At 38.2% G+C, this 24,581-nt stretch overlaps 1 protein-coding gene across 4 annotated transcripts in view; it reads right to left on the bottom strand.

The window, feature by feature from the left end:
* Positions 1–24,581, bottom strand: part of FAM135B (family with sequence similarity 135 member B) — a 205,928-nt gene that overhangs the window by 162,000 nt on the left and 19,347 nt on the right. Inside the window, exon 1 of one of the 4 annotated variants that reach the window (XM_030502188.1) lies at positions 3,248–3,326. The exons of the other annotated variants lie outside the window; for them this stretch is intronic. The gene's annotated coding sequence lies outside the window, so the exon portion shown is untranslated. Of the gene's footprint in view, positions 1–3,247; positions 3,327–24,581 lie in introns of those variants that run through there. 4 annotated transcript variants of the gene reach the window in all.

Genomic DNA, 24,581 nt, shown 5'->3' with positions numbered 1-24,581 from the left:
TTTTCACCCATGACACTAGACACAAAATTACTGAAGCTCTATTTTCAGTAATAATTAGACACCTAGGGAGAAATTCCAATGCCTAAACATAGAGATTTAGTGCCATTTTATACCCCCTATGGTATAAAATAAGACATCTATTCGCAACTGTCAGTTTACTCACAATGTAGGGGAGTTCTGTTTCCTTCTGAAGCATCAGCTAAATACCAGATGAGGCATTCCAAAGCCTCTCAAATAGCATTGCACACTTATGGTTAGGCAACTGAATCTTTCCTCTAAAGCGTACAAACAAATCAAGCTTGGAAAGTGATTGAACTTAGCCTGAAACAGTCACTCATCTGAACTAATTGTGACTCTTGTGACTCTTGAACTCTTGTGACTGCATCTCTTTTGGCTAAAAGGGAAGCTTAAACACTTGCATCTCTACTTACTATGTGTGCATTCACAGCTAAATGTAGGTGTCTCAATGTGGAGTGCATCCAGTTCTCAAACTGAAATTCATTTCACCTACTTTAGGTATATACATTGTCTATCTCTACATATGGGCTGCTTGTCTAGCAAAGAGAAAAAAAGCAGGCACCTTTAGAAAGAGATCTTTCTGACCCATTTTTCTACATTCATTTTACACTGGAGTCACATCCTTTCTCTTCACAGATCAGTTGTGCTTATCTCTGATGTAGACTTCTTAAAGACAGATGAGAAATCCCATTTCTGGAAAAGTGGGTATTGATCGAGAACCAGATACCTGCCTCTCAGAAGTACCACTAGACTTCTACACCTATCTTTAGATGCCTAAGATGCATTTGAAACTCTAAATTTTAAATTGATAGATTTCACTGCTCTCCAAAATACAACTCAAAACAATCTCTTTAAAGGAAACGTGATTTTCAATTATACAGTTATCAGCAAAAAAAACTATTGCTAGGCATCTAAATGCGACTTTGACCTACAGACCGTACACTTCTAATAGAAAAATAAAACACAAGATTTAAAAATGGATCCAAAACTTTGATGTAGGGACTTTGTGTGTGAACATCAGAATAATCACTCTCAGCAATTTTAAATGCTCCATGGAAAGGAATGGTAAGATTTAATAGTAGCAGAAAAGATCCTAGATGTAACAGGACTTATACCATGAAACTAAGTTCTGTCCACTCACAGGTAGAAGTCCCATTGCCCTTCACTTAACTCTCAATCTAGGGAATTACATTTTCCGGCTAATAAATTTTCCACTGCTGTATTGTTTGTTTCAAACCAATTTCCAGTTTTGATGCTATGAAATAGCTGCTTTCTTCAGCCCACAGAAAGAGATTAAATATATGTATGCTGGAGAGCACTTTGGTGCTTCTTTGGGTTAAAGAAATGTGAATTACTATTAGAAGAAAGTAACCAAGCAGCAAAGCAGCAAGCCGCTTCTTTCCCCGGAGTGATGGCCTGACATTCTGAGCAAGAAAATATACAGGCTTATTTTCTGCAATTCATGTTCTCATCAGCAACATCAGTTTTCAGTGCCTCACAAGATCCTTCTCTTAAAAAAAGCTTAAAATCTGAGAAAAAAAAAAAGTGTGATATCAAGGGGCAAAGTCTCAACAAGTCTTCAGAGTTTTAATCACAATCTTTAACTCGTTGTATTGTATAAACATTCATCTTGGATTTCTGATTTCATCCTCTTGTTAGCAGCCAGATATCCATGAAATGTAGTTCTCACATACTGCTGAAAATTAGGAAAACAGACAGAACAAACCACTATGACAGGCACATGATTTCATCAGGCCATAAATAGCAAGTTGTGAAATATTCTGTTCTTCTGCATTTGAATAAATATCACTGTGAAGCAGATGAAGACAGACAACCCAAGCTATTTACAACTTCTGTCATAATGAAAATGCAGTTGTGTTTCCATAATGTCATAGCAGAGCATTTCCTGAGTGTGCGTTTCACGCTTTATAGCAGCTGAGCTGTTGGGTAATAAAATCAAACGTGGGCCAGGATATGGATTTCATGGTCCAGAATCTCACCTTGTGCTGCAAAGGAGGGTCAATGTGGCTGAGTTGGAGTCCTGTTTGCAGGACATAACTCTTGCAGGATGAACATGTCTTAGCCTGCTCCAGCACTTTTACTTTGTATTTATATGCAGAAACACACCATCTGTGTGTCTTCTGAGATAAAATCTTGGCAGCAAAGACAACATCACACACTGAGTAATAGCCCAGTGATTCCTGGAATATATTGATTGCAATAAGAGTAACGATGTTGGGTAAAATTCTGGTCATGCTGCTGTCAACAGAATAGCTTTGTACTATGTCTATGAATGTTAAACACCTATTTGGGGATAACAGAAAAATGAGAAGGTACAAAACACTATCTCTGTCTTCTTCCTCCAAAGTTACATCTGAGGTCACTGTTAAGACTCTACCAGTAAACACCATGTGGACTAGAGAGCACAAAAGGCTATTATTTTAGTGATCTAGATTACCACACAAATTTAACTATGAGCATCTGAAACATCGAGTGAACTTTGTCACCATATCTGTTAAATTCTAAAGCAGCTTCAGTATTGTAGAAGTAAAATCTTTGCAGGCTAAATAACACATTTAACATCATACACCCTTCTGGTACAGTGTAGAGGTTGACGTTTACCTCTCTTTCCAGATGTCTCTCCCTTAGATAAAATAACTTGCAATAACTTGTGTGGGAATTGCTCTTTTTCTTGTTTGTTTTTCAGGGTAGTGAAAGAAGCTTGCTTCTACTTGCATGGTCAAAATAAGGATATGCTAAGCCCTAAGATGTGATTCTACTGAAATCTACTCGTTGTGCACAATCTTATTTGATGCACATACTAAGCCAGAAGAAAATGTCTGTGTCTGTAGAAGTAAAATTTAACTGAAATTCTGCATCTCATTTATGAAACATTCCAAATGTGGCCATTAGTAAAACTTTCTCCAGAAAAGGTCCCACTCCCATCCAAAGCAGTAAAACGGCTATTTTCAAAGTTTCTGCACATGACTATGTGTCACTGTTAAGATCAGGAGATACAAACGAATCTGAATATTACAAAAAGCGTTCTCACGAATCTGTCAAGCTGAATGGGTTTGTGGGCTGATACTGTACAAAGAACATTAATTATCAAATAGCATGGAATCTGAACAACTTGATATCTGGAATATTCCTCATCACAGTCAGGTACTCAACCAGTGAATATCAGTACAGTTTGACAGAGATCAAGGGGGGTTTTTTGTCTACTTACACCATCGGAAGATGTTTCACACTGTATGTTTAAAATATCTTGTCCTTTTCTGTTCTTGTATAATAGCCATTATTTCTGCAGCTAAGGCTTCTGAAAAACATGATTTCTGTGTCAGAGGGATAAAAATATCCCTGACACAACGCTGGATTTCATTTAGAAAAGCATCAGAAGATTCACAGTTTGAGCTGGAATTTATTGATTCTTGCAGTTCAATGCAAATTTGAAATTGTGCTTTGAAACAAACCATACACTTTTCTTAGTCAAATCCTTACAGCAGCATTAAGAAAAAGATCAAAACAGTTCTAAAATTAACAGTTGACATTTACAGTATCTTATGGATCCATCACTAGACCTAGAGGTGAAAATAAGGGCATGAATCTATTTTGGAGAAGATCTTGTGAAACTTGCATTTTCTTCCTTTTGGTCTGTATTTCTCCGATATGATTGCAATTTGTGTCCTGAGAGCACCAGGCTGAGATCAGAGAGCCATTTTAATAAGCACTATAGAGAGAAGCCTTGGAACTGCCAAAACACCGATTTAAATCTGAAGCAACCCCTTCTGAAGAAAAACTTTCATCCAGATTGTGTTTGTAGAATCTGCTGCAGAAAAACTAAACGCCAATTTGGTTTTTAGGGGTTATTTTAGGCATAACAAAATGCCCACATTTCTCAAACATTTAAAATCCAGAAGCACAAAACAGCTCAGGAATTTATAGCCATACTATGCCAAAATTAAGGTTGGGAATCCATCTTCTCAATGTCCTTCTTCCACCCCTTCCAGTGTCTTACCTAAGTTTTAACCAGCAAAGTTCTCTTGGTACCTGCATTTCTGTATAAGGCCTGACTGACATAATTTTGGCTGGGCTGAGCAGCTTTCTTCCCATTTCCTAGCTGAATGGGACCAGGCAGCTTCAAAACATGCATCTTTTTGATAAGGTCTCTTGAGTAGCCCAGTCCAGAAAGCATCTTCTGGACATGCTTAAAGCATATAGTAAAGAGTAAACTGCACCCCAAGTACTGTGCCTAGGAAGACTTTCATCCCAAACCCAAATTGCTGGTTGAAAAGGCTGTAAATGGAGAGGATTTGAGGACTGGAGGATGCACCCTGTGGATCAGAGTGGCTTAAACATAGTCAATACTTATTTACTATTATATGCGCTCACTTCATGCCTTGCTTGGTAACTCTTACATGTAAATTCCTGCCTCTGGCTTTGGCAATTTTAGTATTGATGCTCTTAAGCAATCCTTGTCTGTCACTCTCTGCTTTCCACCAGAAGATTTTCTGCTGGAGAACAGGCTACAGAAGAGATGTGTACTTGAGTTTCCAACACCCTCCTTTAGCAAGAGACCCCTTCCATCAATATTTCATCTAAAAAGCTAAACTCTGAAGTGAACCTCAGATACCTCCCACCCTTACTTTCCTTGGCTGTTGGGGCAAAAACATCCCATAGAAGGACAGGGGAGACATGAGTACGACAATGTCCTGAACCTTCAGAGATCTAACTATAGTCATTCATCTGCCAGGGATCTCATAACCTGAAACTCCATCACTTTATAAGCCAGCAAAAATCTTTACTAGTGCCCTTTATTTTCAAGCTTTCTGTAATTTGAGTATTTTAAAAGAAGAACTATAAATGTGCAGAGAGTAGGACTTTCCTGGGGAGTATCATTTTTGGCAGCAGGTACAGTTAGCAAGCTGCAGCTGGAACTTTCAGTCTTTGAACACCTCATTTACAACGTGGTCATTCTCCGGAATAAGCCTTTTAGTGATGTTACAGCTGTTAAGGTTGTAATGCTACAGATCCGGCACATCACAGCCTTCCTCCGAAATCACCCGCTATTTCAGAGGTATAAAAGAACACATTGGATTTCAGGGGGAATTCAATATGCCAGAAAGCTTGTCAGGAAGCCTGCTTTTTAACAAGCAGGTTTTCAAAGAGACTGCTTTTATAAAGCTGGTTTGTGAACTGCTGGCTAAGCAGGCAGGTGTTGGAGCTGGTTCCAGATATAGCAGGTCTTAAAAATTACATCAGTGTTGTATAAAAATAAGATGGGGAGCGTATAAACTCTGAAGAGGAGAAAAATTTGTTTCCATGCTTCAGAACATTTAGGGGATTGACTAAAAGGATTATGGGATGTGTCAATAGCAACTGACCACGTGTGGCCTGTTCCAAGCAAATTTATGAACATCTATGTATAAACACTAGTATAAGACACCGTATTTCATTGTTATTCTTAATAGTAGTGATAATATATCAGTGGCAAATCTTAATGGTTCAACAAAACCCCTCAGATGGCAACTTCAACAGTGCTTCATCTCCACATTCCCCCAGGAAGTAAACTTACATTATCATCCTTATTCAGTAACTGTGTGAAACGTTTGCTGAAAGCAGACCAGGAGAAAAGTGCTGAACAGAGAACGTCATAAGCACATTCATAAACGAGCAAACTAAAGGTTTCTTTAGACCTGCGACATACTTTTAGAGGCCAGGAGAGTCAGAAGAAGCAAGAAGCCATCCTCCTTACTGATCCTTACAGACCTCTGGAGTAGCACCCTGGCTCCCAGGCAGTTCCTCCCCAAGCTGATCACACCAGTCTATTTGGCTCTCTCGGTACGGAAACTATTCTGTGTTTGTGATCACTTGTGCCCCACTCTCTACATTTTCAGAAACAAAGGTAGAAATACAAATTATTTAAACAGACAGAAACACATACTATTTAAAGTGTTCAGTGTTGATGTCATAAAATACAACGGCATAACAAATTCCTCAGTTTGTTCGCTACTAATTTTCTGCTACTGCCTACCTGTGATTTGCCTTTTTTGTTTGCTCAGTAGTAAGCTGTTTGCAAGAATTTTTCAGTATTTCCAATATCTCTTTGTGCTCTAAGCAGCGACATTTGAGCCTTAGTTTTGTTTAACTATTGAGGATTGAGAATTTTCTCTCTTGGGTAGTTTTCCTTATCAACCAACATAGAAATTCTACAGAAAATTTCATCTGGACTTTACTTGACTTTCACTGAGATCAAGGACAGGTTGAAAGTTAAACACAGCTTGTGTTTTGATGGGTAGCATGTGAAAACAAGTGTCAGCAGAAGGGAAAATCCTTCCCTCGTACAGCACAAGGAAGATGTCTGAAAAACCAATATACAGCTGGCATTCTGTATCAGGAAAAGGATGATATTACAGTGATAACAACAACAATAACCAAGTATAATCATCTTTCCAAGTCTAAAGTTAAGTACATTTCTAAGAGCCATTTAGTGGATTACCCTAAAATCCTCAGTATCAGCATATAGGTCAGTTAATCCAGGGCTGGGGAAAGTCTCCAGGGAAGAAAAGACAAAGAACAAGTGTATCAGAGAACTGCAGAGTCACAGCTGTGAGCACATAGCACACACAGGGACATGCATCTCCTCTCTGCTCACAGCGCCAAACGACTTCACCTCTCACCTTAGCTGAACCAACAAAAACAAATCTGATCTGAGCAGCATTCTGCAGCAGGAGTACAAAAATGATAATTGGAAGTTTATTACTTAACGCTTGGCAAAGCTATTTCCCATGGCTATTTGATAAATACCTTGACTTTTCTGCCCATCATAACCTCAGACATTTATTGCCTCATTTGCTATAACAAACGTCGTTATCTTCCAACTACCCAGCTTATACTTAACAGACTGTAGAGTGGGAATGTTACCACAATAGAAAAAAGCCAAGAGATGAGACTGGAAGTTCAGGTGGAGGGAGAGACAACAGTTTTCCAGGGAACTACCCCTATCTTACACAAGAAAAGCTGCTTAATTTAAGCAGAAATCGTGCTTCAGCAGGCTTGGGGAAGCAGAGGGTCCTTTCTGCTGACGGAGTCTCTCCTCACTCTTTCCCAGCTACAGGCTGAGCAGAGACCCACATCTCCACAAAATACCATAGGGCAGCCAGAAAAAATTATCATAGATTAAATCCTTTGGATTGTGTTTCTTGTAGTATTTATTGCTTTATTTACTGCAAGGCAGTTCTTGCTTAGGCAAGGTGATCTTGGATAGCAAGGCTTTACAATCAAAGAGGAATTGGGAACAGGAGTGGAAGTCCAGTATCAGAGTGGATCATAAGCCTCAACATCAGTGGGATTTTTATGGCCAAAAGGATAAACAGAACTCTGTAGCAACTCGCTATGTGTCCTCCCTTTGGCTAACGTAAGCTGGCATTGCTGCCAGCTTGAGCTCTCCCTGCTATTGTCAATTCATTACTTGGAGGCACAGGGCTATGGGGAGTACTGTCATAGAGGAGCCGTAGAAGACAGGGTTCTCCTCTGTGCAGAGAACCAGGGCAAGCACATTCCCAGCCAGCAATACAAAATACATACTACAACACTGAGGGTATTTTGGAGAAGAGATGGAAAGATATCCTGATGCTCGCTTGAGAACAATGGGGATAATATTGCCATCAGAGTACAGATCAAGATTCAAGGAAGATGGGTACTTCTCATTTCAACTCACTCCAATCACCAGGTATTTATGATCGCCATGTATATGTGCCATCTGCATGGCAATGCACAACCTGCCCTCCTTGCAGAGTGTCTGTGCACGCAGGTGGTGATTATGAGGTGAACGTGTCCCAAGTCATCTCCCAGTGACGTTAAGTGACATCCCTGGCACCCATCCAGGCAGCATCCAGAGTATCCTCCACATCTGGAGAGGTTTTATCTTTTGTATAAGGAAATAAAATAGAACAGATTCCCAAGCCAAGAAAAAATAAAGTGAAATTTCTAACAACAAGCAGATAATACTCGGGGGGGAGTGGGGGGGGCAAGAATGCACAGAAACCATCAGTCCTGTTGTTTTCAATGTCTCCTTTGGTGCTTGGATACTTCCAGCAGCTGAGGAAAGATCAAAGGACCCCAAACAGACCGATGGATTATAACATCCTGTGGAGACAGTATTAGAAGTTTATTCTTTGGTCTGCATTCCTCTGATATTATTCTAATTAGCTGTATTGTAAAGGTGGTGCCTGGAGTCTCAATTATTTCATTTCACAAGGGATGGCTGCTCTATTAATTTTTAAACAGTATGCTTTAACTATTTACTATAGTTGTTAAGAACCTGCAACAAGGTGTCAGATGCCAAGACCCTTCTTATCAATAGGAAGGATTCTGTTTTTAACAGAGTTCTGTTGGTTTTATCATTCAGCCAAACTCCAAAACATAAAGGGAAATATTAACCTGTCTTAATTTGCAATAACTCTTCAACCTAAAGGAATTTGTAATGTGGGGGTTTTTCTACTTTATTTACACATTTAACCTGGACACATTTTCTGCAAAAGTCCGAATTCTTTCAGTGATAAATTCCACACTCTGTATTATGAGAAGAGAGAACAGAAAGACAAAAATAGAGGAAATGGTGAAAGTGTGATTTATTTCCACATATTTGACTCTTTTCTTTAAATTTCAGATCTCACATACAACTGGATGAAGAAATGTTCATCTTCTGTTACATGAAGGCAAAACATTTAAAATAATTAAAAAAATATATATAGGTTTTCTTAAATTGCAAAGGAAAATTATTAAAAATTGAATTATTTCAATTTTCAATATATTGTTGAAATTCAGTATTATTTAATTCTGAACTATGAAGTTCGAAAACAAATTGTCAAAACACAGAAATGTTTAAGTACTTAGGTGTATATACTTTGATAAAACATTTGAACAGGCGCACAGAGAGTCTAGGATCTCCATCTGTGGAGGTACTCGGTGTTCACCTGGACAAGGCCCTGAGCAACCTGACATAAAACTGAAGCTGACCCTGCATTAAGCAATGGTTTTGTCTAGGTGACTTCTGGAAACCATCTTAAATTAGTCTATGATTCTATGTATATAAATAATAAATTATTTTGGAAGGCCTTCAGTGAAATTACAAAGCACAAACTAAATCTCCAGGAAGAAGACCCATTTGGTCAATCTTTCATGTAGGCACAAATTTCACTGAAGATGTAGAGATGCAAGCAGAGAAAACAACAGATGGAAGCACATGGCTGAATGGTGGCCCTGAGCAGTCCTCTAACCAAAGTGTTCATAGACTAGATCCAAACAAAGCAACATTAGGTCACTCTTCAGAGATAAAGTTTGGATTTCGAATCAGAACCAATGCTGAATTTTGGGGTTTCCTATGGCAGATTTCAGTGGAAAAATCATGGGAGAGGTTTGCTCTTTCTTGTTCTTCTGTTTTTTGAGAGGTGCAGAATATTTGTTGTTGTTTTGGAGTGAAAAGAAATGTCTAATACGTTTCATCACAATTTTTAACTCCAGCTTGATCTGTGATATTTGCTCAGCACATTTGTGGTGGGTTGACCTTGGCTGGAGGTAGACACTTTTATCTATTCAAGAACTCCCATTTTGACCATCTGCAGGAAAGCCTTCTCACCTTATTCAGCTTTGCAGAGTCATACATCATTTATTTTCTTCTCTGCTTATCTAAGTATTTCTGTTCATATGCTATTTTAATATCAACGTCCGCAAGCTAATTTATTGGGCTTTCTTCGTTCACAGATAAGGAATTAAGGAGGTTTGGTAGGATTGAGCATTCCACAGCTGAAGTGATTCTTCATGGTGCTAACCTCTGCTTTATCTGGATTGATATGGGCAAAGCCAAGGACCTGCAGCTACTGCTGGAAGCTATGGGTCTGATACAGTTTTAGCCTAACAAAGGTGTCAATCAGAGCAGCCAGGATTTACACAATTTAAGTTGAAATCCTTGACAGCAAAGTTATATCCTCTTTTTCTGCAATAAAGAACTTCTTTACAACAATATTCTCTGTCCACTGTGATATCTGCATAAATAATCAAGGATCACCTTACATACAAAACAGAGTTGATTACATTAGCCAAAATGTTTAACTTAGATGCCAATGGGCATAAGCTGCAGTAAAGGAAACTATGATCAGAGGTAAGGGAAATATTTTTCACTCTGCAAGTGGTTGCACACTGGGAACTTGCCCAGAGAGGTGCTGGAATTTCCACCCCTGGAGATATTAGAAACAAGACATGGCCCTGTGTAACCTGGTATACCATCAAGGGTGTCCCTGCTTTGGTTGGACTTTCCAACCCAAATTAGTCTTTAACTATATGACCAAGTTATGCAGTCCTTTGCAGCCTTGTGCTGAAAGACAGCTTAATCTAATCATGATGCCTGCTTAAAGAGACAGTAAGTCCACAACATAAGGGCAATCCGCTCCCAACAGACATAGCTAAATCAGGGCATTTAAGACTACACATCTGTGTTGTTACAATAGGAAGGATAAAAGGGGAAAGGTTACCATGAAGTGCCATATTTGCTGGCATATGTAGAGAAATGTCATCAACTGTAGAGAAACTTATCGACTGTAAAGAAAGCCATCAACAGAGCTATTGTGGCCCTTTCTTCAGGAGCAAGAATATTTCAGAGCAAAAATTCAATGCATAACTCAGCAGTCATAACTGTAAGAAAAATATTTTCAAGTGTTACACAAAGGCTATCAGTTCCACCTCCTTCATGTTCTTTCCTTATACCAGAGGACTCTGCAACGTCAAGATTACAACCTGAGAGCAATCAGACAAGATGGGCTGTAGGTACTATCTCAAGAGGGAAGTAGGTGGAAGCTCTGCAGTTCTCCGAGTTTTCATAGCAGGCCCCTGGCAAACACCTACACAGAGTTGCTCATGACTGTGAGACTCACAGCTTGTACCGACCCACCCGAATCTCTCCATGCTACCCAATCCTGCAGGCCTGGTTGCAGGAGGGTAAATGAAACAGTGCACATACGGAGAGCAGACGGAAGAGAGGAGGGGAGTCCAGGTTGGAAATGAGTACTGTAAACTGATGGTACAACAAGCGCAAGGGTCTTCGACCTGGAAGGTCCAGGAGTCAAGATATAAAAGTGATAATTGAAGGATGCCCAAGCTGAAATACCCTTTTCATTCCTGGTCTCATGTTGCCCATGTCAACCACGTTACAGTGAAGTATAAGAATAGGAGTTGAAAGAATGAGACCGAAACACCTAATGACATAGGTATGAGGCAGGGTTGTAAACTTATATACATGCCTGTGCTCATACACCATAGCAATATGTAGATCAATTAATAGTTAGACAAGGTCAACCCTACCTGAAAAGCTTCTCCATAATATTAAATCACTTTTTGTGTTCACTTTTTGAGCCTAATTTAAAGAATATTGAGAGAACATGAAACCTTAAAATACTGACAGTAGCTGCCATCTCCTTACTCAGCAGAACTTTATTTAAAATCTGTATAAGAGCATTAACTCTGAAATAAAAACAAAGAGTAAATGGGTTAATTGTAAACTTAGTTTTTTCTCCACTGCTAACATCCATAGGCTGGTCTTTGCAACAGAAAGATCAACACTTTTTCCTGGCTTCTCTCTAATATTTGTGTTGTGAAAGAGATGAACAAGGAGAAAGATGAATGAGGAGACTGGAAGAGGATGTAAGTTTACTGTCTGGGTAATATAAAGATCAACCTAAATGAAAATGTTGTTCCTTTCATCACCCTACCCTTCCCACTCTAAATGCATATAGGAATAAATATAAAACATATATAAATAGTTTGGAAATACTAGGTGAACATTTTTTTCTCTTCTCTAGGGCAGTTTTATTAAAAGCAAGAACCTTACTTCATAAAAAAAGGAGAGAAGAAAATTAGATCAGTGTCATTCCTTATCCCTGTGGCTAGGTCATTCATGAGAGGCAAAGAGCTGACCTTTGCATCCTTCATCTTCCCAAATGAGAACAGGGAGCCTGGTACTCTCTGTCTTCAGAGTCCTGTAATCAGGGGGAAATTCTAGGACGGTTCATCTCAGCTTTTGCCCATTGGATGTGTTCCAATGTGTACAAAGAATTAAAAACTTGATCAGTCAGAGAAAAATTGCCTTCAAGCGAGGCTAAAGGATTTGGAGAGAGTGCAAGACACATTGGCTCCAACTGCACTATCTGCCATTTAATTCTTTTTAACATAAAATAGGACAATTTCAATAAATCAAGACAGACCCATTCTGAAACTGAAAACCCTCTACAACACTGGCAAACCTCTCTCGTGGGAAACAGAGATTAATTTCTGCTTCGAGTAGTCTTCTCTAGTGATCAAACCACCCAAACAGAGGATTTAAAAGGTCTAAAACCTCATGGATGGTACTCGAGCTTTGATATTACCCAACTCTAAATGTGCGGGGATGTGCAGGTGCAACAGCACTGCAGGCAAGTCAGCATTATTCTGCAGTCTCTTTGCTCACCTCTCCTTTAAAGAGCTTCTGAACACCTGCAGCTCACATTAACTGCAATCTGTGGAAGCCCAGCTAGACTGGAAATCAGCCCCTGTGCCCACACTACAAAGTACATTAAAATAATCACACTGGTACTTTAGCATCAGCAAGTCACTAATAATTTAAGCAACTAATAATTACTGAAAACCACCTGTATATGCAGTCTGCCTGAAAGTCCTCTGTTACTGAAGTATGCGTGTGCTGAGCAAGCAAATGCCTAACCCTTTCAAAACCTCATTTAGCTTGATATCTGCACATCTGCTTTTCCAAATAGCCATTAAACAAATTATATTGGACTACATCCTTTCTTTGAAAAAACCCACCAATTCAGCACTCATGCCCATCCCTCTGTATAATTTTTGTGCCAGGCAGAGATTGAAATACCACTATAGCCGGTTTAGGAGCTATTCACTGTTGCTAAGAGGACATCAACACAACTGTTAGCCAGCAGCAGTCATGGTAGAGATTAACGTTTCAGTGGGTTTTTTCTAGCTTCATAGTCTAAATTGAGGGAGCTATTTTCTTTTATTGTAAAAGTCTCCCGTTAGTAATTCAAAGTCATTTAGTCAGTTGAAATGGCATTTGTTCTAAACACATCCACCAATGAGCTGTTTCAGTGCAGTCAATATATCACCATTGGTCTCATTTAGGAAATGAGATATGATTTTTGAACATGTTTACTCTAACAGGCATGTAACTACCTGCCTAACAAATGTGTGATCACATAAACTCTAACATACACAAGACCCCTATGTGTGCAGAGGAACAGTATGGTGCATACATTTCCATTCCAACTCATGTGTACCTGAACTGAGGAGTTTTCAACATTTCATTATGTAGATTTCCTTGTTGCATGTATCCCCAGCTGCCAAGGCTGCTCAGCAATGCATTTTGATACTGCTTTAAGAAGAACACTCTGCAACTTCATATTTGTACAGTAAAGCATTTATTTGTTTACCTGAATTGAAAGCATCTGTGGTGTGGTCAGGAGGCAGTAACCTTCCCCCAAGATTTTTAAGCATACTGGTGCTTCCCCATCAACACTGACTACTGCAAAGTGCTAAAACCTGTAGACTGTAAAGTGTTGCATTTGCCTTTTCTTGCACAAAGCAAACATTATGTGAAAGCTTCTCTTTTAATATAGTCATGATGTAAAATATAAAAACTTCCTGCTTAGTAAATTGCTTACACTGTACCCTAGTTGAGCAGCACTTATTTAAAAATAGTGTTTGTTTTTCTGCAGAAAAGGACAAAAAGAAATCTCTTTTGTTAAAAGTGGAAAAAGATAAAGGAAAAACTGAAAATGCACAAGGTGTCACCTGACATGTGGATGATTTCCTCATCTGTGAACTTAGATCTATAAGCTGCAGCTGCATATTCAATAATATTACCACTGAGCTCTAATGTCACTGATGTAAGTCAGAGCAGGATGTGAAGCTGGCAATGGACAAAGTTCTAAAAATCTTATAAGAAAATGAATGCAAACAGGATTATAGGAGCATCTTTTTATTTACTTGTTCTGAGGTGCTGGGTCTGCTATTGTTGTTTCTCTATTGTTTAACTGCCATCTGAAGGTTTAATAACCAGATATTTAGTTTAATGGGAATCAAACAAAATGTAAAGAGGAAAGAAAAGAAGATATTTCCAAGGCCAACACTATGTCTGGGAAATAGGTTGTTAATTTTGGAGGGTTTGCAATAAAAACATTCCAATTTTTAAGTCCTATTTAATTTTTTCATCTTGCTCTATAAAAGTTTGAAATAAGCAACCACTGCACTAAATGGAAATGCAAAATAGTAAAAAAATATGTAAAAAACCATACATGATAGGTAGACTTTACTAAACTGATCTTTCTTCTCTTCTTGACTTTCAGCTCAGAGCACTTTTATCCTTTTCTTACTACCATGGTAGAAATAATGTCAGGAAGATGTATGACTTCAGAGGGACAGGACAGTGCCAGGATAAGAAGGCTGCACATTCAGCCTAGGCAGACTGCTGTCACACAATAAAGGTACCATACCAAAACCTGAAGATTTTAGAGGAATGATTTCAAGTCCTTTCAACCTTTCCCTCACATGTGAACATGATTTTACATTACAGAAAAACTGCTAGTCATCCACTTCAAAACCCTAAGAGCACAAAGCCACGCCAGCAGACTACAGGAAATGTAAATATTGGCTCAGCCTGAGTTGCAGGAACAAGATATGAAAGATATCATTCTCCTTCAACTCTGATACACATGAAAATTGACCTTAGGAGCTGTGTTTTGTTGGCCTGAATACATATGGCACAACCTGGGTGAATAGGAGTCTTTACAGGATGAGAAACCAGATATTGTTTCCCTCTTTTTCCATGCTAAAAAAAGAAAATGAAGGAGAATTTTTTCTTTCCAGAGCATTATTTTGAATGCAAGAAATCAATATTCAGCCACAGATTGCATCTGATTTAGCAACCTTAAACTCAATAATCCACCATTAATGCTTCAATCAGGACTTCAGTAAAGAAAGCTCAGGTTTAGCCCAGGCACTAGGTACTGTGTCAAACTGGCATACAAATATGGTGATATACATCTAGACATTTAACTAGCAAAGATGAGAGCTGAAATACCAGGGAGCTGTCTTGAATTTGAAGTACCCAATGTAATTCAGTTTTAGGTAAATTCATAATTAAATTCCTAATCTTGCTATACTCAGTCAACAGCTGAAAGCGACAAAGCATCTCCCGTCCCTCCTTCCCAGGGATTTTCACACTAAAATATATAAATTCCTTATACTTTGAAACATAAAAAATTCCAACTGAGTGGAGTGAGTAGATTATTACACTTTACTGCAGCAAGAAGTGCACACAGGAGATATCCACATGCTGTACTTTGTGAAGTGTGTCTTCATTCCTCTTTGCCTGTCAAGAGCCCAGAATGTTTTGTCACTACAAAAAGGTGGCTAGAAATTTTAATAAGAAACAGTATTTTCTTGTTCGATCCTCAAGAGGGAGAGGGAAATGCTGGGTATTTAAAGATTGCAAGTAAAATATGAAGATATATTACCATTCAAGTATTCCCTTACCCATCAGACCACAGACACTGGAAGACAAGAAACCCCATAGCTGAGGCTGATGCTTAATCAAAACATGTTTATTACAGCTGAAAGAAGACATATGCCTAGCAATACACGTGCATACATACACAAAGGCATGTGCACAAAATTATACACATGTTGAGTTATACGATGTGAATGTAGGACAATTCTTTATATCATTTCCACACTTGTTGCTTGGATGATGATATTTAATGGGAAAACCTAAATGTTTAGATGACCATATTCCTCTTGTTTGTGAGCATGGCTAGCAGTCTGGGCATCAGGCATGATAATAGTAGGGTTTTGTTCCATATCTGAACACATCCTCTGCCACAGAGTGCCTGAAAATATCCCAAGCACTTATTTGAAGCATAGAGAGATGGTGAATGAAGACTTGTACAAACATGCCAAGTGCACATCAACACTGAAAAGCAGACCCTGCAGTTTTAAGAGTGGTTTTTGTCATTTGTCTTGAACGTGTTTGAAATTGAAGCTAGTCACTATGCTGTTGTCTTTTCTCTCACTTCACTGAGCTCTAGTGTTTGCCACTGGCTCACATCCAAAATCAAAAGGGGCATCCTCAAGTTTAATGATCCTGACAAAGATGAACAATGTTGAAACAAGTTACAGAAGCAAAACCAGTTAGAAATCGAAGTGCATCTCTACTAAAACCTAGGTCTCTGCAACAAGCCTAGTCAGAACTAGATTCACTGCCTTTTGCTTATAAGAATTGCTCACAACCAACAGAAATCCCATAACAATTTGATTACTATTCCAAAATCACAGAGGAATTATCTGGCTTTGGACTTTTTATTTAGCTTTTTCAGTTTTGTTGCTGTTAATAGGTGTTCATGTAATTATGTAAATAGAGAAAGAACATGAAAAGAAAATCTATCTTGCAGACAGACCAAGTGAGACTTATGTCAGCCTTTTGCTACTTCTGGAAGATCACTTTGTGATTCTCCACTGAAAAATTCTTCTCTTACACACTTTAGAGCTTTTATTCCATAGAGTTGAAACAAATCAAAAGAGCTGTCTAACAAACTATGCTTTTCATCATCATTAGATGATCTCCAAGGTGTCATGTAGTTGTCTTATGCTATTGAAGACTAAAATGTTTCAGCTATTCTTGGACAGAAGATAAAATGTATATATGCATGGAGTTGTTTGCCAGATGTCTCTGAAGATGCATGTTTCACTATTCCATATAATTTGGAGTGTCTAAGGTTTATGTAGAAAAATGTCACATTTTCATAACTCACATAAGAAATGAAATTAATATCTGTCCATTGCCTGCCAGTATAGAGTGGATGTTCATATATCGCCAGGAGTAACTGTTAGCACCCTTGAATGTTGTTAAGAACGCAGAACTAATTAAATAGCCAAATTTCCAACCAAACAAAACTACATAAAGGCTTAAAACTCCTACGGACTCTCAAAGAATTTCTCTCTGTCTATGAGTTTCGCCTTTGTTTTCCTCATAGTCACTTCAGTGTAACCAGTCAGGAGACAGAGAGTCACTATACAGATCATTTTTATTCATTAAAAAATAGTGAATGTTCTATTCACTGAACATTTTGATTAAATTACCTGATCTAGTTAGCTCTTGGATCTCTCCACCATTTGTTACATGGCTGGATCCACAGCAAACACAATCAGACTTTCAAAACTGTGCATGTTGTGGTCCCTGTATCCTTCTCAAAACTTCATTTCACAGTCTTACTGTTGCATAGATATTTGTGCAATCCAAAATAGCCTGGCATCCTGCTCCTATCTGAAGGTAGAAGAATGATTCAATGAACATGTGCAACCCTGTGATACAAGAAATCTGAATTTGTTTCTGCATTTTGACACATTTGAGGTTTTTATGTTTCTACTCCCTTTATGGAAAAAAAAACCCTAAACCAAACCAAAGAGAAAAAATAAACAAAAAAGCCCTCATGCCAGTGCATTTTATTGTAGCCTTTAAGCCAAGTGAGTGCTTTTTATCCGTACTGCAGTCTCATGATTCTTTAATAGACCTGAAATCTCTCCTTGAATACTTTTGAAACTTCTTTGCATAGCACTGATTACATGCAGACAATGGGAGTCTTTTGGAATCTTTGTTGCTTCAACCAAGTGTGATCTCTTTTTTAAGCCTTGGTGAAATATATGCAAAATATTGCACCCAGCATGACTGGTTTTGGAAACAACTAGGACCTGGTCAGTTTATCAATTCAGAGACAGATTTACATTGGGATCTTCATGCTGTCCTCTGCTACAATTGTAGTTTTTAAATAGCTTCTGTCTGACAGCACATGCAAACAGCAAGGAATTTGCTATTTGCATATGTATAAAAAAGATTCTAAATAAAAGAGTGAGAGATCATTTTAAAGGACAAATGTGACAAAATTTAATCAAGAATGATCAGCACAGAACGGATTGATTATGTCCTGGTTTATATCCATACAACCTGACCAGCTCTGATAGGAAGTCACAAAGGACAGAACTTGATTTTTTGATAGGTAACTGAGAGTGCCTTACGAAGAAGTCAGGTTCCACCAGGGCTGGTGTTTCTGGTAACAATACACAATGAGTTTGAGCAGCAGAAGCTTCAAAGTGTCACAATCTGCATTCCCATTAAGTGCTTTCAGCTATAAAAACGCACCAACCTCTCTCTCTCAAAAAACACCAATCTGAACATACACATGCAGTGCCAAATTTGTAGTGATCTTTACATGTAACAGAGGAGGATCTCTATTAAGACTCCCTGTTTCAGGAAAGCTATATATGGTTCTCCCATGGGGTACATCCAAGTCATATGAGGACAAAAAGAACTTGCTTTCTTTATAACATTTAAGTGTAATGAATCAAGGAGGCTTTGGTAAACAGAGAAAAGGTCACAGGAACATTACTGGGCTTTGGAGCAAATAATGCAAACCATAGGTACTACAGATTGCCAACACTGCTGAAAAACAGCAACACAATGGGACATGGAGACGTGGGACAACTAGTTATCGTATGACTTGGTTACACCATGGTGTTAAAATTACATGGAATAATCACAAAATGGTGTTGAAAGTGAATGTGGAAGACACACTCAATAACAACATTGAGACAAAGAGTAAGAGCTGACTATCAAGCACATACAACCATGTAATGATGGAGAATATTTAAAGAACCTCATCATACAGTATTCAGCTCCATATTCAGACAACGTATTTAGATGACTACATGTGCACTTAAGCCCTCTCCCCATTGCAATCAATAGAATTAGTGGACCCTGGATTGTTTCCAGTTCACTTTACACCAGGAAAATCAGAACTGCAGCCAGTCAGCTGAGTAGACGATTTCTAAGTCTCTCGTTATTTCCGAGAAGTTTAATAGTTTTGAAACTTTTTAAACCCTTTCATTTCTTCATTAACCTATTTGAAATCAGAATAAAGTATGCCAGTAATAGTCACTGAGCCTCAATAAGCACTTAATACTCCTTTTCCATTGTTATTGGTAGTCCCCCTCACACGAAGTCCAACAGAATACAAAGCCACTTATTAAAACCTGGATCTTTATAGTCATAAGTGAAAATATTTGGCTTTTTATTATTACTATTAAATTGTTTTCTGAATGTATTCAAACATTGCATCAACGAAGTTAGCAGATACAATGCTTTTAAAGTTACATAAATCACAAACCATATTTGTTAACTTAGCTGACCTTAATATGGTAATTAACATAGAATTAATCTCTCTTGAGAAGATATAAAACATATGAAATCAAGACAATCTGGAACCCAGCCCAGCAAAAGGGTTATATAAAGAGGATGTACTGAACCATTTAGTCAACAACTCTGCACTAATCTTTTGAAAGAAGGTTCTAAATGCTAAATTTTAAAGTGCTAGAATAAACTAAAAATTTGAGGACTTTATTCCTAACCCCATGAAGTAGAATATTAATTACATCTTCAGAATGAGATAATTTCGTATGTATAAACATGGTTCACAGGTTAACCATCTTTTTCACTGGAGTGTTTTGTCAGCTGGGAAGATTCATTGCTTTAAATGAAAAAAAGCCCAAACACATGCTGTCAGTCTTAGTGTAATGGCAAGAAACAAATCTGGCAAGAGCATCAAGTGGCCAAATCATTGACTCAGTCTCTCTAGCAAAACACTCCAGATAAAAGCTGGAGAATAGAAACACACTATTGGAAAACTAGATGCATAACCTGTACTTAAAAGGAAAAACACCACAAATGTTCCAAGGAAGGGAAACAAATTCATCAAGAAATGGGAGCAGTGAAGAAAAGAAGGGCTAAGGAGAGAAAAAGTCCTCTACAGGAGGACCCCCTGTCTTACACAGAGAACCTGTAATCTCAAAAGCGATGAAAACTAAGCAGTTGTTAGCTGTTCTCCATCCTCCGTAACTTCCAGGTACTTTTCTGTCAGGGAAAAGGACTCATCCCTCATTCCTTTGCAAACTTTGGATCTTCATTTTTTTTGAGACTTTGAAATGTGATCCTGAGATGAGCACAAATGAACTAAGGAAGAAATTCAAATGAAGCTAAGTCTAAAAGTATCATGCTGCAGGATTGTATCCCCAGGAAGAATGCAATTGTGTGTGCAGCATCAAATTGACAGGACACCATCCAAATCCACTTGCCTTAGGAACCTTTGTAATTCAAAGCTATGATTCACACAATGCACTGGTGACAGTCTTTTAAAAGACAAGGAAGAACAATTTTCAAACAAGAATATATTACTTTCTTCTAGTGCCTTGGAGGTCAAAGAAAGTCTATTTCTTTCAAGAGATATATGGTAGCATCCGTCACAAGGCAACTGGTGATTTCTTCTCCCCTCATTATATTAACACAAATCAGCATAGACCCATTAGACAACACAGGAAGGAAGCATAAGGAAGCTATTAGAGAAGCTGCCTTTTCATGCCAACAGTCTAAGTATCCTCCCATCATCACTCACAAAGGTGAAACAGTCAAGAAATTTAAGCAAAATTATCCAAGGAACCCCTAAAGATTGTTAAATGTAATAAATACATTTAATATGCACATCTGCATTTTAAAACTTGTAGACTTTCTAAGGAGAGTACAGAAATTGGAACTTTATTAGGCGCCGAACAATTCCCATGTCATTTAGAGCTCTTCTTTGCCCTCAGCGTGCAATTCTGCCCCTTGCCTGTTTGTACAGCCTTGGCACTAGGGTTTCATCATTCCCAGTATTTAGCTCTCAAGGCTCTGGCAGCCAAACATATTTAGTCTTATAAATAGAAAAACATTTGCGTCAGCCACTACACTATGTTAATTCCCTAAATTACCATATTTTCATTACTCATTATAAAACATCCCTTTTCCCCCCTCATCAGGGAATGATCTCTTGTGTAAACGAGATAAATGTGGCTAACAGACTAATTAATCCTCACGTTAGATCATATTTTCTTAGAAGGAGATACTTAGATTTTTAAGTAAGAATGTAAGAATATTTATATTTGTAGAAGTCAAAGAAAGAATAACAATTAAATGGAAGTTCCCCTTTCCCAAAAAGACAGTTCAGATTATCTGTGCACTTGTAGTCCCTCTATTTGAAATATTTCAGACATTATTAACTTCATCCATACCCATCTCCATGGAGGAAATTCCCATTTCTCAGGAGGAGCTTACAAAGATGATAGCCCTCTGCCTGTTATGCCACACTCTCATCACAGAGGATTCCCATATGAACAGAAGAAGCTTCTTTGCTCCCATAACTGGACAAACTTCCCTTCACAATTCTTGTTCTCTCCAAGTCAGGAATTACAAGGTAGCACTGAAAAACCTTTGTAGTAAAATAATTCTTAATAGGTGGCCTTAGTGTCCCTACTTAGCAAAAATCTATTTGATTTTTCTACCATATACAACCTAGTCTTATAACCAGTATGGTTGTTTTGATTTACCAGAGGACCAGATAATGAGATAACTATCATGATATTACACAGGGTAATGAAGCAGCAATTAATTTGTTAATATTTGTGCAGTGCTTTGAAGAGGTAAATAGCTGTAAGTGCTGGGCACTATAATTAAGAAATTGCTAGATGCAGATAAACTGAAAAACAAAATTTCATATCTGAAATTGCTACTGAGCTATTCACCCTCCATCTGCAGATACTGTTTCTTGGAGCAGCTATTGACTGCACAGCAGTAAGCTTCAGAAGGCTTCATTCTGAAAAACTAGCAGGTCAAATGCTGGTATTATTCAAGCCAATAAACACTTTGCCCTGACTTCAGAGGGTCCTTCTCTTGAGAAACAAACTTCTATGGTGATTTTTTTTTTCTAGTTTAAGCACCAGCAGATCATTTTAAAAAGATTTTTTTCTCAATAAGCCACACACAGTGATTGACTGAAATTGTTGACTATGGCCATCTCAGGTGCTTTAGCAATATCGCCAGGGGAAGGCAGGTATGAAGAAAACGCTTCTCTGCTTCCATGCCATACAGTTCGCTTTCAATAGCTTGAAGTACCTGGGACTAGTGGAAAGACTTTAAACTTTCACCATGCTCATAGGTGGCAGTGAATATACTCATATTGCAAATCAACCTTAATTTGTGCTTCAAGGCAGGCCTCTGAACTCTTTACTTTGTCTCATATTCACCAATCTCATTAGAATCACATTGACAATCGGCCACAAAGTGCTGCCACCTCATTCTGCACCGATCAACAGAGGACAATGACCTGCAAGCAACAAGTGACTTGGGCAAGGGTCAGCCTGACTTACCACAGAATCACTAATGATTTGCATCACTGATAGAGGAAGAACAGCATTACTGTAGCTCTGACACTTTAAAAAAAGGTATAAGAGAATTATCTACTGTGGTCTACAGCAGATAGACTGTGGGTTGGAAAATCCGGAAGAAATTCACCTGTTCTTTACATCAAAACAAAGACTTTAACTAAAATCTTGTCTCTCTAGACAAAAAAAAACAAAACATATAAAATCATCCTTCCACCAATGAAAAAATACCAAATTAAAGTCCATATGACTTGTCTTGTATGGTCTGATTGTAAGGTCCTTTCCAACCCTAACTGTTCTATAATTCTATGATTCTCTTCCAGTACAGTGTGCAAAAACTGGTCTTGCTGGTTGCGTGTGAAGGATTTGTACAGTGAAAGTGTTTGCAATAGCTAAGAAAACAAAATCTGCTTTTCCAGACAATACTTGATACTGAGATCAACCTGAGTGCATAGCAGCTGAGGTCCTCTTGCAGTCTAGCCGAATTTTGGAGGCACAACAGCCAGGGTAGAGGGAATGCAGGTTAATAATGTGAATACATGCCTAAACCCAAGCAAGAAAATCTTCAGGGGATTAGACTTTTCTACCCAAATTATGCTTCAAATCACTCTGTTTTATGATATTTCTTCTTCTTGTCTGTCAGACACTGAGTTGGCAACACTGATCGCTCCCAAACACGTTTCCTCACATTTCTAGTAAAATTAAACAAATTTAAGCAACAGTTCAGTTTGCTTTCAAAAATATGCACATATCTACTAGTTTATTTGATTTTGTGGCAGTCGAAGAGATCTTCAGATTAGTTTTGGGGATTGACTCTCCTCAATCCCCAAAATAAATCATTGAACTGAAAAACAGTATTTGAAGTATTATGGGTAAACAGTCTCTTCTGGTAATACACGTATGTGGTGCACAGCCACGGAGCTTGTGGACACGGAAACCAAAGATTGTCCAAGGCTTATTACAACAGTAGGGAGTTTGCTGCAGTAAGAAGCAACTTCCAGATTGAATGCAGTAGGCAAAATCAGAACTGGTTTGCTGAGCACAAGCCTTCCCTGTATTGGGAGAAAGCCACTAACATCTAGGAAAATAAAAGAAACAAACCAATCCTTCGCGTAAAGAGATTCAGCCACATGAGACTGAAGAAATACTCTGAAATACAAAGGAAAATTCACCATTCCTCATTTTTATTGTCAGCTGTCATGATAAAATGGACTACCCTGAACAGAGTCCAATAAGGAGTGTCTCAACAAAACGCAACTCAAACCTATATCACAGCATCTTTGGAGACACAGAGCGCAAAGACCCTGACTCTGTACCATGGTTCTTCAGCAGCATGAAGAAGCCTTTATTGGTGTTGCAAATGCCCAAATAGAACAGAAGAAACTGGATTATGCAGGTTACCCACAGCTTTACGAAGACTTCTGAAGTATAGAAACCAATCAGCAGGGTTTTTTAAACCAGTATCATACTACTGAAGGTATCTTATGTTTCTTTTTCAGTTTTGCACTGGAAATTTCTTGCCTCAGTGCCCTACAAAGACAGTAGACAGTTTTAAAGCTACATATGTTCATGTTCGTGTTGTCGTTCCAAGACAGAATTATCATCATCAGCTTCACTCCGTAAAGGTTGCTAGCATTTTTGTGTCTTAACCAGTCTAATTAAGGCTGCTTTTTCCTAAGTGGAAAGATCACATTTAAAAAAAAAAAAAAGTAAACATTTAGCACCTACGTCTCACCTCCCAGATTTCCATATAGTTTGGAGAAACACACAATGCTGTGTAGCAGTTAATGCATTTAGACAATTTGGGGGAGGTAAAATATTGAAGGTGAAATATTGGCTGAAGCACAATTAAAGATGATAAACCATCTACTTTGAACCCTGGGTATTGCTACCACAATCAATAAATAAATAAATGGAATTGAGCATGGATTCAAGGTGACTCTTTACCAGAGATTCACTGCTACAAGATATAACAGGGTATTGCGTCCATCTTTCTTCCTCTGAAACTCTTACCACCACATCTCTAGGTATTCAAAGACAAACCTGCAGATCTAAGAGCAAACAGATCCAAGACAGTGAATAACTGATTCCTCTTATCCGTTTGACACCAATAGTAGTAATGAGACCTTTGTTCAAAAATAAACAAGCTACATAATTAGTCTGCTATCCAGAGTCTTTTATACTCCTCGTTTCAAGGAACATCACTC

The sequence above is a fragment of the Strigops habroptila genome, chromosome 1, assembly GCF_004027225.2.
Source record: "Strigops habroptila isolate Jane chromosome 1, bStrHab1.2.pri, whole genome shotgun sequence".
NCBI lineage: Eukaryota > Metazoa > Chordata > Aves > Psittaciformes > Psittacidae > Strigops > Strigops habroptila.
This window is presented reverse-complemented; position numbering and strand designations above follow the sequence as displayed.